This window comes from Phocoena phocoena, chromosome 14, assembly GCF_963924675.1.
Source record: "Phocoena phocoena chromosome 14, mPhoPho1.1, whole genome shotgun sequence".
NCBI lineage: Eukaryota > Metazoa > Chordata > Mammalia > Artiodactyla > Phocoenidae > Phocoena > Phocoena phocoena.
In genome coordinates, this window is record NC_089232.1 from 87,139,323 (window position 1) to 87,154,297 (window position 14,975).

The following is a 14,975-nucleotide window of genomic DNA, read 5'->3' on the forward strand; positions in this document are numbered from 1 at the left end:
TGAGTAAGTGAAACTCAGAAGGACAGCCCTTCACCCCAATGGGAGGAGATGTGGTTCAAGGGAGTGGGGTAAACTTGCTGCTTCTTTTCTGTCTCTGGGTTTCCACTGTTTGGCACCAAAAGTGGGTGCCGTTGGAAGAAGTGTGGTAGAGCAGGATAAGTAAAGTCTAAATCAATAGCTGAAGGATCAAAGGGGGTGCCCCAGGAAATGAGAAGGAACCAGGGAGATAGGGCAGTGACCCTATAACATCGTATATGATCATGGGGGCTCATCTCTAAATGACACATGCAGGAATCTGTTCCTCATTAGCAGACCAAAGACCCTGAGGAACGAGCTATGGGTAGATATTCTTCCAGATCTCACATGAACCCTGGGAGATGCACCCATGGAAAGATCTGAATGGCACCAAAAAGGCTTTTAAAACTGAACAACTTTGGACCCTGAAACTAAGCCAGTCAGTTGCCTACTGAATTAAAAATACCAGCACTACACAAGTCTCATAGTCTCATAATGCACAGGATGCAATCTAAAGGTACTCATCATAGAAAGAACCACAAATACCTCAACTGGTTAAAAAAAAAATAAAAGAAAGACAATCAATTGACAGATCCCAATGACTAGATGACACAGATGTTGCAATGATACAGCAAGGACCTTAAACTGCCTATTATAAGAGTGCTAAAAGAGCTACTGGAACACAGTTAAAACAACATTAATTTAGAAAATATTGTCAAAAACTATTAAAGAAGATATCAGGAAGAACCAATTGAAAAATTTGGAACTATAAAAAATGATAATAGGGCTTCCCTTGTGGCGCAGTGGTTGAGAGTCCACCTGCCGATGCAGGGATATGGGTTCGTGCCCCAGTCTGGGAAGATCCTACATGACGCAGAGCGGCTAGGCCCGTGAGCCATGGCCACTGAGCCTGTGAGTCCGGAGCCTGTGCTCCACAACGGGAGAGGCCACAGCAGTGAGAGGCCCGTGTACCACAAAAAAATAAATAAAATAAAACTAGACAAAACTGATAGAATATGTAAAAGGAAAGAAAAACTACTAGAAATATACTTTCAGAAATAATAAACAGAGTCTCAGAAACCTGTAAGATAAGAGCAAAAAAATAACATTAACATCATCAGAGTTCCAGGAGAGGGGAAAGAGGGCAGTATAAAACAATTTTGTTGAAGAAGTAATGACAGAAAATCTCCCAAATTTGGTGAAAGACAAAAACATACAGATGTTTGATGTTCATTGAATTCAAGCAGGTAAAATCAAAAGAAGTCCAATCAAATTGCTTTAAACTAAAGTTAATAAAAAAGCAAGAAAATGGATTCATTATTTGCTAGAAGGACAGTAATTTTGGTGGTTGCAGATTTCTCATCACAAACCTTGGAAGGCAAAACTGAAGTGGAACAGTATATTTAAAGTGCTGAAAGAAGAGAACTATAATTCCAAAATTCTATATCTAGCAAATATATTCTCCAGGAATTAATATGACATAAAGACATTCTTAATAAAGAAACACTAAAAAAAAATCATTGAGAGTAGATCATTCTTAAGTATTGCTAAAGGTGATTCTTGGTCAGGGAAGTGATATGGTTAGAAAGTTATGACAGCAGGAAGGAAGGAAAAACAGCAAATATAGTAACTATCTGGGGAAATATAATGTATTATTCTTCTACTGAGTTCTTCAAAAGGTTTAGTATTTGAAAGCAAATAAAAATATTATTGTCTGATATGATTGTCAGTGTATGTAGATTAATTTACATGACACAAAAATATTTCATATATGTTATGTAGGGTAAAGGAATCTATACGGTGGCAAGGTTTCTACACTGTATTTAAAGTGGTGGTAAAATATGGATTCTAAGTAGACTGTGAAAAGTATGTAAATTATAATCACAAGATAAAACACTAAGAAACAATACAAAGAGAAATAATGAAAAATATCACATTAGATGAATTAAAATGAAATTATTTTTAAATGCTAAAATAATGTAAAGAAGGATGGGAAAACAGAGAAATGAAAAAAAAAAGGAGAAAAATAAAAATAACTATTTGAATGGTAGACCTAAATCAAATGTATCAGTCATACATTATAAGTAAGTCATACACCACAATAATTAAAAGGCAGGTTATATAAAAGTATATTTTTAAAATATGATCAACTACTTTCTATCTATAAGAAGCTCACTTCAAATATATTGATAAGCAAGACTGCAAGTCAACAGATAGACAAAGATATATCATTCATAAACAAAATAAAAGAAATCTAAAGTGGTTATATTAATAATGGGCAAAGTAGACTCAAAAAATTTCAAATTATCATGGATAAATTAATACATTACACAATGATAAAGAGTCAATTCTCCAAGAAGAAATAATAATGCAAAGTTTTATGCACCGAGCCAAAGAATAATAGAGGCCCAAACTGCATGGACACAGTGATACAATTCTTTGTTGTGTGTATATGCAGTTTTATTTAGAGACTTCAATACTCTTTTTTCTTCAGTAAATGAAGAAGCAGGTAGACAGAAAATCAGCAGGGCTACAGAAGAACTGAATGCCACTATCAACCAACTGGATTTAATTGACATTTTAGAACACCCTATACTCACCAGCAGCAGAGTACAAACTCTTCTCAAACTCAGTGAAACATTCATCGAGAAGGACCATATTCATCATTATAAATCAAACTAAACAAATTTCAAAGAATTAAAGCCTTACAGAGTATGTTTTGCTAATTACTATGGAATTAAAATATAAATCAACAATATTGTAGAAATGTAACCCCTCAAAAATCTCCAAATATTTAAAAATCAAACAACAGAATTCTACAAAATCAATGGGTAAAAGACAAAGCTCCAAAAACAATATTTTTCTTAAATATTTTAAACTGAATACATATATTTAAATGAAAATACAACAGATAATTTATGAGATGGAGCTGAGCAGTACTTAAAGGAAATTTCAAAGCATAATATGCTCATATAGGAAGAGAAGAAAGGACCCAAGTCCATCATCTATTCTTCTACCTCAGAGAATTAGAAAAAAAAAACATAAGCAAGATAAATGTAAATAATATAGAAGAAAGAAAATAATAAATATCAAAGCAAAAACCAATAAAGACAATCAAACCAAAAGCTGGTTCCTTGAAAAGACCAATGAGGTTGACAAAACTAGCAAGAGTAACTAAGAAAAGAGAAAAAAATAGTAAAAGCATTACCAATATAAGAAATATTTCAAAAATCACTACAATGTACAATACATAAAAGTATAATAAAGAAGACTACGAAAAGTTCTATGAAGGTTAATTGGACAACTTAGAAGAAATGGACCAATTCCTCAAAAAAGACAGATTACCAAAAGTTACCTAGGAATAATTAGGTAATCTGGATAGTCCTCTAACTACTAGATATATTTCATTGTAGTTAAATATACCACTTCCCCCCACCTCTAAATGCAAGCGCATGTGTGCACACACACACACACAATCTCTAGGCCCAGATGGTTCCACTGGTAAATTCTACCAGATATTTAAAGAAGAAATAATGCCAATTCTATACAATCTATTCCAAAATGTAAGAAGAGATGAAAAAACAACCTCAAACATTTTATATTCAATCATACCAGTATCACTCTCACACAAAAACCAAAGACAGTACAAGAAAGGAAAACCAATATCCCAAATGAACAAATCTTCAAAGCAATATTAACAAAACAATTTCAGTAATATATAAAATGATTACCATGACCAGCTGTGGTTTATCCTGAGAACTCAAAGCCACTTCAGCTTTTTAATCAGTCATTGTAATCCACCATAAGAAGAATCTAAAGAAGTAAAAACACATGATCATATTAATCATGCAGAAATATTACTTGACGAAGTTCAACATTATATCATAAAGAAATATAGAAATATAGAATTGTTCTTTTTGTAACAGTGAAACTTTATAGTCTATTAGAAAAAACTCACCAAAAACAAGCACAGGAGGTCCTGAATTTGTCCTCATTCAGTAAAACAATTGGTTCCAGTTAGAGGCATCTCAGTTAGAATGATCAAGCCTTCCTCAAAACTATAATTTCCTTTCCTCCCGCCCTGTCATTTGCCCAGTCTAAAATGAGTCTTCCCACTGGAATTGGATAGTAAATTAGACGTTGGCTTCTGAGTTAGTAGATGTTTGCTAATTTATTCTTCTTAGTGTATATCTTATGAACACATTTGAAGATCCCAAATAAAATTTAGCCCTTTGTCTAAACTTATCCATCGCATTTATCAGGCTATGGTCCTGTCATGGTGATAAATATCTAGGGATATTAAAAATATGGAGCACATTCCATTTGCTCTCAGAATTAAGCTCCATATAATTACGCACACACAGACACCAATGTGTACATATGTAAAATACTGTGGGGTTCAGAAGCAGAAGACTAATCTTTTGCTAGCAGAAATTTAAATCTCCGAATCTTATTTTGTTTATGTATTCACTATTATATTTATTGACCATTTGGTGCCAGGTTTTAAAAGAGGTACTAGACAGACAAGGAGGAAGAGTTCATTTCTTCTATCGCTCAACAAATATCGATCGAGTGCTTACTATTTTCCAGGCGTATAGTCTTTATTCTAAAATGGGGGTAGCGGGGAGACAGGCAGAAAGTTATAACAGAGTAAGGAGCATCAAAACAAGAGTGAATATTGTATGTGGCGGGGATAGAGGGAAACCATACAGCACATCCTGCTGGCCTGGGGCACACTTCATGGGGAAATGTCATCTGTGTTGAGCACCACAGGTGGAGCGGTGACCAGTCAGGGGCTGCGGGGATGATTCCAGGAAGAGGTGCCATGACAAATCCTCACATTTGAGTTTAGGCGGCAAGTTTGAAGACTGAAAATATTGGAATAGCTGAAAGTTTCAGGTTCTGGGTAGAGGAGGTGGTGAAAGTTGAAGGTGGCAAAATTAGCTTGAACCAGAACGTAAAAAAACCATAGGCAGTATGATAAAGCATTTGGCACAGCTATTTAGGTAGCTACTGATATATTTTAAGTAGTTGAGCAAGTGGGCGGATTTGCAAGCGAGTGGAATTGCTGCTCTTTACTCAGAGAGGAAACACAGATGGAGGAGCAGAGACCCCTCCTCAAGACACTTAAAGTCTTAAATTAAAGCTATTTCTCCTTTATCTGCCACTCCTTGACTAAGTCATTTGGACTGGCAACCAATGGACACATATTTTGTTTGTATTTCTCAGTGGAATTACATTCTTAAAAATGTAGACCTCTTATAGGCATTTGTTAATTTCAGGAATTTGAGACACACGAAATGACCACCTTTCCACAGGCACAGCAGAGCAGATGATTAAGCCCATTCTTTAGATATAAAGTATTACTCCCTGGAGTATTCTTCTCACTCCCATTACCATCTGTGCACCACACTCCAACCACCAAACACATACACCTAAACGATCCCATTGCAGCAAAGAATAAGGACAGCTAACATGTGCTGAGCAAGGCAAGGACAGCTTCTTAGAGGAGGTTACACCTAAAGGAATCTTTATGAATCCGTTCATATGGTGCGAGTGATACATCGAAGTTTCAGCTTGGAAATTTCACAAGCAGGCTCCCTTTAGAGCTTTTGTGATTATACACCAGTGGTCTTATGATTAGAAAGCCAAGGGAAGATAGAGATTCTTTTAAGTACACCATGCTTGTATTGGAACCCTTTGGTGCATTTTTGGCTTTTAACTCATTAAAATAGTGATTTCTCTGATACTACAATTCTGTCTTGGTTGGTCTCACATGATACAAGTCAATAGATATAACTTGGGGATCTCTTTTCTGTCACCTTGAGCAAGTTACTTTTTCTCTCTGTGTCCCTCTAAGTCTCAATTTCCTAATCTATACAAGACAAATGCATGACCTGGCTAATCCACAGGAATAGCATAAATATCCTAATGAATTACATATTGAAAAAAAAAAACTTTGAACTTAGAATTACTGCCTAATTGGATATTGTAGGAATATAACTACTTCACAAAGAGCACTGTCCAGATTATCCACACATTATTGTGCTTCTTTGCTATAAACAGATGTTGACTCTCAAGGAGAAACCTCATTTCCCAGTGGTACACATTTATCCTCTGACTTTTTAATAGTTAAGGAAACTGAAGCTTAAAACAATGAAGCAACTTGTCCAAGGTGACATGCCTATGAAGTGGCAGGGACTAGACTCAATCTACATGTGCCAGCTTCCCTCATAGAATGTCAATCTAAATTTTGGGCGAAGAACTAAATTAGAATCTAGAGATTCAATTTTATTGTTCATATGTTCGCTATATAATTTTGAAGGAATACTGACTAAATGTAATGATACTTTTCCTTATTTTGCCAAGTTCTACTTCTCTTGATAATTTAAGTGGAGAAAAACCCATCTCTTTTTGTGAATTATTAAAAACTGAATAAAAGGCATGAAAGATCAAGATTTAGCTTAATCTTTCATTCCTCTGTTATTTAGGTCAACTAACATTTATTGTCCACCTTCTATATACAACGAACATCATTGTAGACCAGTGGTTCTCAAAATCGCCCCACATGGAACTTTTGGAAATTATGCAGATATATTTTTTGTTATAATTAGGAGGCGGGATGCTATAGGCCTCTAGTGGGTAAAGGCTAGGGATGCTGTTAAACATGTCACAATGCACAGGATCCCTCCACCCCCAGAAAGAGTTAACCCACCCAATAAGTCAACAGTGCCAAGGTTGAGAAACCTTGGGGTGATGTGTCATACCATTGGCTACAATGAGTGATTTGCCTTTACTCTATAAAAACTCCGCAATTCCACACACATCCACTTAGGGCATTACTCTGGCTGGAATTTTCAAGCTAATTTTCTATCCACTACTCCACTTGTTACTATTCAACGTATTTTTATGACTTGGCAGCACTATGTAGAGAAAAGGGTTAAAGGATTTTCAGAAACTTTGGGTTGCATATACGTGTCCCAAACAAATAATGTTGTCCTCAGTATCAAGTGCTGTAAGCTTAAGTATCAGAGTTATTGACATTATACTGTACCTAATTCTGTATCCATGAGTACAGATCCAAAGATTGATTATATCCTAGTGAGATAAGAGAATTATCCCTGATGTACATATGGAGAGAGTTATAAAGCAGTCAATTGACTTGCCCAGGTATTTTCCAGGGATAAGTTTTAAGTCCTAAAATGTAAAAACAAATGAGCCCAAACCAATGCATTACTATATACTAGTTTGCAATTATAAATGCCCCAAGCCAATCAATTAATGTTTAGGAAAAACATGACTATGTCTAATTGATTTGCCTTCTTTTGCTATATTACCCATATAAGTCTTGGCTTCTGCACTCAAAAGGTTTTATCTGAGAAGTCAATTGTCATGTGCATTCCTCCACCCTCTCAAATATTGATATATCATATCAAGTCTGCTGGGGCAGCCGTAACAAAATACCACAGACCTGAGGGCTCAAACAACAGAGAGTTGTGTTTTCTTACAGTTTTTAAGGCTGGAAGCCCAAGATCAACGTGCTGTCTTCCTGGTTTGCAGGTGACCACCTTTTCCCTGAAAGAGAGAGCAAGACCTCTAGTGGCTGTTTCTATAAGGGCACTAATCTCACCATGGGTGCCCCACCGTTATGATATCATCTAAACCTAATTACCTCCCAAAGGCTCCACCTCCAACTACCATCACATTTGTGGGTTAGGGCTTCAATGTATGAATTGGGGAAATGCAAGTTAACATAGCATATTTCATTTGATGCTGAAAAATTAAACAGCCTCTTCTTAATAAGCAGGTGAGTAAAATAAAAAGCAGACATAACAATGACAACAAAAGGACTAAATGTTTAGTTAATAGGCATAAATATCTCAACCTCAAAATACATAATTTCCAGTTTTGAAGATAATGGAAATGTTCTTCCAGCTAATGTGATTAAGCATGCTGTGCTTTTAAATAATTTTAAAAAGCAGTTAGTAAGTTGACATATGATGACATTTATTTGGGCAATACACTACTCCCTAAAGAAAAAAAAATAGTAATATTTCCATGTGAGACCCGAACTGATCTTCACAGGTGTGGGTTAGTTTTGTGTGTGTGTGTGTGTGTGTGTGTGTGTGTCAAATAGTATTGTTAGATCAGTAAGATGATCAAAGGACCATAAAATGGTATTGTTTATTTTGCGTGTCCTCAGATCTTGCTTGTGACCCATGCCTCTGTCTGTTTAAAGCAGACTGATTCACCTGCCCCTCCTCTTGGCTCATGCAGAGAAGCTCTGAGCAAACCTGGCTGTTTCTGAACCTCTGTCTGCCTTCCCAGCCTCCCTGCTTGGAAGGGGCCTTGCCTGACCTGCCCTGCACTGAAGTGGTCCCATCTCTCTCTGAAAGTTTGGTTCTACAACCTTCCTTTGGCCTTTTGAACCTGGCTATGTTCTCTCTCCCTTTCTCATCTCATATTTTAACAATGGCTTCCCTGAGGGCTGTTGACAGATCCTGAGATGCTCTCCTGACACAGAGATGAACCCTGTCTCTAGCTCACAGTTATGAGGAACACAAGTCATCCTCTTGACCTATTATCCAAGTCAACCTCATTCTTCCATAAGAGTAGAGGATTTGGATAGATCCTTGCAGCAAACAATATCTGTCTATGAAGATATATGAGGAATTATTGTCCAGAAAGTATTTTTTCAAAGCCTTACAAGATCTTTAAAGAGAAGTCATATTTCACTTAAAATGTTTACAAGTACACATCACCCAAAATGGTTAAAATGAATCATACTGACCACATAAATGTCAGAGAAGATGAGGAACACTTGGACCTTCATACCCTGCTGATACAACTATTTTAGAAAACAATTTGAAGTTACCTGATAAAGTGTAAACTATCTTTCACTCATGACCGAACACTTTCAGTACCAGGTATATACATAAATGCATGCACACAGATCAGCAATGTTAATAATAATCCCAAACTGTAAACAAATCAATTGCGTGGATAGATAAATTGGAATAGGTTCATGTAATAGAATACTGTACAGCAATGAAAAGAGCAAGCTAAAATTACAAACTGTAATGCAGATGGATCTTACAAACATTGTGTTGAATAAAAGAACTCAGACACAGAAAGGAACTTAGTGATTGTTTATTTTATATAAAACTATAAAGGCACCAGGAAAACAAACCTAACATATTTAAGATATATGTTTAGTTCATAAAATTATAAACAAGAGCAAGGGAAGTAATTTCCATAACAGTCAGGTTAGTTGTTTCCTTGGGGGGAAGGGAAGGAAGTGATTGGATGACAATCTGAGCATGTCTGGAATGCTGTCCATATTTCACTTCTTCTCCAGGTTGTGGGTACTTTGGTATTCATATTGTCAAATTCACTGAGCTATTGCACAGTCTTTTGTGCTCTTCTGTGGGTGGTGTTATAATTTAAAGTTTATTTATTAAAGAATGGTTTATTTCAAAGAGGTTTTTGGAGAAAGGCAGGGGTGTTTTTCTCCCTGATTTATAGAGATTTCTTTAAGCAGAATCATTGATTTTACTAGTAAAAATAATGGCCTGTACATTTAAGGATGCCTCCACCTTTTGGAACACTGAACCCTCTTTGCTTTGAGTTGCAAACACATTGGAATGTGTAGGTTTCTGTTTCACCAGCTCTCTGGCCCCCATCTGGATAAGTCACAGGCCTTCAAGGAAGTGGCAGAGGGTTCAAAACAGAAAGGACGTGTCCTATTACCAAGACTGACCCTGTTCCTTATGGCCCTTCACTAATTAAAAAATTGGTTGAAAATAGGTCTGGAATTCAGTTCATAGTAATGTGCCAACATCAGTTTCTTAGTTTTGACTAATATACCATGGTAACATAAGATGTTAGCAATGGAAGATGCTGAGTGAGGAACATATGGGACGTCTCTGTACTCTTTCCAACTTTTCTGTAAATTCAATATGCAAAGTTTATCATTTTAATAAAAAGGTAGAACTATCACTGATGATACATCACACCTTATCTCTCCTCCCCGAGAGCTCTCAACAAAGAAGATGGAGAGCACTGGGGAGATAATTTAACCAATACTTCTTAAGTTCCCACAAAAGAGGAGAAACTCCAAGTCTCCTGGAGATAAAAACATGGGTCATTTACTTCTGACGTGTTTCTCCAATTGCCCTCCCTCGTTCAGTTCCCCAAAGGCAGGAAGGATTGAATTGTCCTTCAATTCAGCTTAAAAAATAAAGTTAATATTTTTATCTCCATCTGTTTCATCTCTATATTTACTTTTCCTTTGATTATGCACTTGGAAGTGAGTTCTGTTTTACTGGGAAGGGTTTGGTCTCAGTGCAGTAATCATGTAAGATTGTTAATTGACCTTACTAATCTGATTCCCTAGACTAATTCCAGTCAAGCAAACCCAGACTGCATATACTCTCATCCAGATTCAAATATAAAACAAATAGGAATAAAAAAAGATGTCCCGATATTTATATGACTTTGATAATATAATTTGAATTATGTTGTCATCCAGCTTTGATGGACAGTTTTTTTGTTGTTTTTTTGTTTTGTTTTTTGTGGTACATGGGCCTCTCACTGTTGTGGCCTCTCCTGTTGCCGAGCACAGGCTCCGGACGCGCAGGCTCAGCGACCATGGCTCATGGGCCCAGCCGCTCTGTGGCATGTGGGATCTTCCCAGACCGGGGCACGAACCCGCGTTCCCTGCATCGGCAAGTGGACTCTCAACCACTGCGACACCAGGGAAGCCCTGATGGACAGTCCTCTTGATTGGCTTTCATGATTAGTTGATAGATAGGTAGACAGATTGAGTGATAGATTATATACAGCATTTCTCTTGCAAACACAGTATTTAAGAGAGTTCACAATTAAGGAAAATAAGATAGTTTTATGATGAACTTTTGAAAGACTGTATGTGTGTTTGCTTGCAGCATTTACAGTAATGCTAGCACACTAAATAGTGCTTTATAAAAGATATTCTATACATCTTATATAGCTATTAGTATGTGCTATGCTATTAATGTCCATGAAGCATTTTCTCCTTAAATTTCTTTTAGCCAATCCATTCCCTGAAATTTCAATGGAATGACTGTAAATTCATGTTGGTTTGTTGAAATTGAAACAGCAAATTAGAGACATTTCTCTTTGCTTGGCTGGCCATCTAAATGGTTGATGGATTTTTATTTTACTTCTGAATGTTCCATTTGCTCCTCCCATCCATGCGTCCTGCACTTACCTGTAACTTCATTTGCCCTTTTGCTGTTTCTCCAAGTCCTGCTGGGGAACTTGTGTCTGAGTTGCTCTACCTACAGAGATGTCATTTCTTGCTTCCCACAGAATTTAGAATTCAGGACTAAGTTTATTTTTATCAAGGCTTGGAGATAGAATAGATTGGTAAACAGACAGACAGATAAATAAATGGATGAATAGATGGATAAATAGATTTAAAACCTCCAGGCTTTCTCTGCATCCTTGGTGATTACTAACTTCTATTTCATTCATTTTTTTGGTCTGATTAACAACAACAAAAATGACTAAACATTTATATATAATGGAACAGAAGTGACACATTTGACAAATAGTGATTCATACAGAAAAAAATTCATGTGTATTCACAGGCCAAAGAAGGAAAACTGTGGAATGGCAGGGATGGTTGCCTTGATTTGTCAGATTTAGCTTTTCTTGAGTTTGTGGTCCAGGTAATACTAAAGTAAATTAGGCAAACACACCACCCTGAAACCAAGCACAAGGAACATGTGTTTCCCTAACTGGGAAAGTATGGTTGCCAAGACCCAGCAAATATAGCCACCAATGTGATCCTAAACAATGTATCTACTTTCCTAAAGGAGAAATCGTCTCAATAATTACGAGATTTTTTAAGTCCATGACACTGATTTTCAAAGATTTATTCCTTCCTTTACTTTTGTTCATTTGATTTCAATTTTGCTACACACTAATAGAATTCCTCAAGGAAACAGACTAGTTCTTTGGAAGCCCGCTGTGACCTTAGGAATCCAGGCATGGGAGTCCTCCATCCCAGCCTGGTGGAATCCAGCTTACTCTCGCTGTTAAAACAGATGCCTGGATTGCTGAAATGTAGTCCGGAGGAGAAGAGGTTGTCAGACCCTGTCACGTAGCAGGCACGTAACGACTGTCCACGTCCCATGTGAAAGCCAGGGTTCAAGGTGACGGACAACGGTGCCCTTGTCTCACCATCTGCCCCGCCCCCCTTACCAGGATATATCATCATGCGCTTCTCTGTTTTTGCTTTCACGACCCCAAGTGTGATCCCTTCTCCTGCTCCCTAAAGAGGCTTATTTCTCACTCTATCCCTCTAGTGTCTGAGCCTTGCACTTACCAACTATGTTTTGAATTGTCTTCCCCGTTCAAATCTTGGCAAAGACACAATACCCTGGATGGGAATTTCTCCTCCAGGTTGGTTGTGTTGAAAATAACCTCAGGTCCCCATCACTGGAAAAACACCAAATCTGGCCAGCCCACCCCGCATCCCCACAAAGTGTGCGGGGAATGGGGTAAGATGGAAAGGTAGGCTGAATTCATGTATTTGGCAAAACATTTATCCCTTAGAGTGTTCTTTGAGGAACTGCGGAAGACATGCCTTTTCATAGCATCCTCATTTTATTTCACTGTTTCTGCCTAATTGCCAACAATATTGGTAATATCATAGGCACATTATTAAATACTTTGAACTTAGTGGGATACAAAAAGAAGTGCCTTTATTTACTTCCAACCACTGCCTTCAACATGCTCTCTTCTACCTCCTTTTTCTACCACCCTATGACTTCTTGGGCATAATAATATCACGTCAGCAATTTCGTCCCTTTCACATATGAATGAGTCCTGTCAAGTCTAAATCACACATCATTCTCACCTCCAGTTCAAAGTCTCCCTCCTCTCCTTACACAACCCCCTACACTTCCCCCCAGGTCTAACCAGTGGCTCACAGATCTACGTGGGCAGGAACACAGGTAGCTTGTCCTTTTCTTCACCCACCTCTTTGTTTCTTTCTCTTATGGCTCATTCAAGGTTGAGGAGGAAAAGAAACATTGGCTGAAAAGGGTTAAATATTTGTTAAGTTTGCGTGTTATCTTAATTGCTTCTGCTGTTGCAGCTGTCTCCTGGCTAACACTGGTTTGCCATTGACTCTCACTGTGGCAGGTGTTAGGTGCTGACAACTTCAGCGCATGCAACTTCCTGACATCTTAAGCTGGTCCTCACAGTTCCTGCCTGGGGAACAGCCCACAGACTGACTCTCAGTGGGTGGGCTGCCCTCTTGGTGGGGCGCCTTGAAGACAGCTCTAGTTTACCAACTTCCATGGCATCTACTCAGCCAAAAGGTGGGATACAGATTGATGAACCCCTTATCTCAGGCTGTTCCCAGCCTCTTGCCTTCAAAGTTTTCATAGAGAAGAAGCTGGTTCAATTACCTACTCAAATTCTAGGAGACGTATGTCCTACTTTTCTAAGAATTTTCTCAATGTGCTCTAGTTCAGGGACAGGGACAGCTCACAAGTGTCAAAGCTCAGCAAGTATCCAACCATGGAGACAGAAAATGCTCTTCCTCGTACCCACCACAAGGTGCACCCACCATGCTGCTGAATCTTTTTCCAGAGTCCCCCTCAATTAACCTGGCTGGGATGGGCAAGCCCTCTTCTTACCAGGGTGATAATTCACTTTTTTGTGAATTCTCCACCTCAGAGAACTGCTCTAGAGACCTGGTAGTCTCTGTTATTGTGTGGGAGAAAGATGCAGGTCACAGTGGGTGAGGGTTGCAGGCTGGGCTAGACTGCTATCTCTTCAGTTCTCTGGAGGGGATTTCTCCATGTTCAATGCTGTTGTCTCCACATGGCGCAGACACATCACAGCTGCAGCTTTCAGCTTGAGGATTTCAGACAAAATTCTGAGACAAGAAAGGTAGCATTTGGGGTCCTGAACCCCTGCCTATTGTAAAGCATTTATGGAACTTGGTTAGCAATTGCTTGACCCATTCTACAGACATTGAACATGAGATCTGAAGATCGTGAAAGACTTGATCAAATGACTAAGACAGGCATTGTAGATTATGAAATCATTTTTTAAAGTTAAGTGCAACATTTAAACCATTTGTTTCCTTAGTCAAAAAGTCTGTGCAAATGCAATTCACTTGACCTCCCTGTATGTGTATATATACATGGTTGAAAGTAAAAAATAGCACATAAGATGTTAGGTGCTTTGCAGAACACATAATTAAATACCATTCCTGTGTACTTTTTTTTAATCCAGAAGATTAATCACAAATAAGGACAATTAATGATTTTTTAAAAAATATTTCAGGTTTATTTTCAGAGTTCTTCCTTATAAAATTTCAATAAACTTAACTTCAATGATATTGTAGTATTTCAATATTAATAAAAATAAAATTCCTAAGAATAATACTGAAAGAATCAACATAAAACTTTCAAAGCTATGAGCTCATTGAGATCATAGTTTGATAACAACTTTCATTGATGGTTTAAAAAGTAAGAAAAATTTATCCCATAATTCCTTAAAGATGACATCTGAAGCTTTAGTTGTGTTTGCTTTCCATCACCTGTTTGAGGAATTCAGCTCACCAGAGTCCTGCAGAAACCAGCAAAGAGCAGAAGTACACTATATTTATGGTCACTGTTGTTAAAGCTGGAAGGTTAATAGTTGAATGGTGTCCATAAGATAAAACAAGCAGGAGTGTCTGGGAAAAAAGGGCCAGAGGTGAGTGCTGGTAGCCCTCATAGGAGTCAGACATGGGCAAAGTGAGGACCAGCCACTTACAGCAAGCGGGAGTATGGCGGGCTTACATCCTTACATCATAAGGCATCAGTATTTGAATCTGTGATCTACATTCCTCTAGTTAGTATTTGCATGAGGAGAGCTGGGAGAGGACAGACAGGTGCAGAAATTATAATATG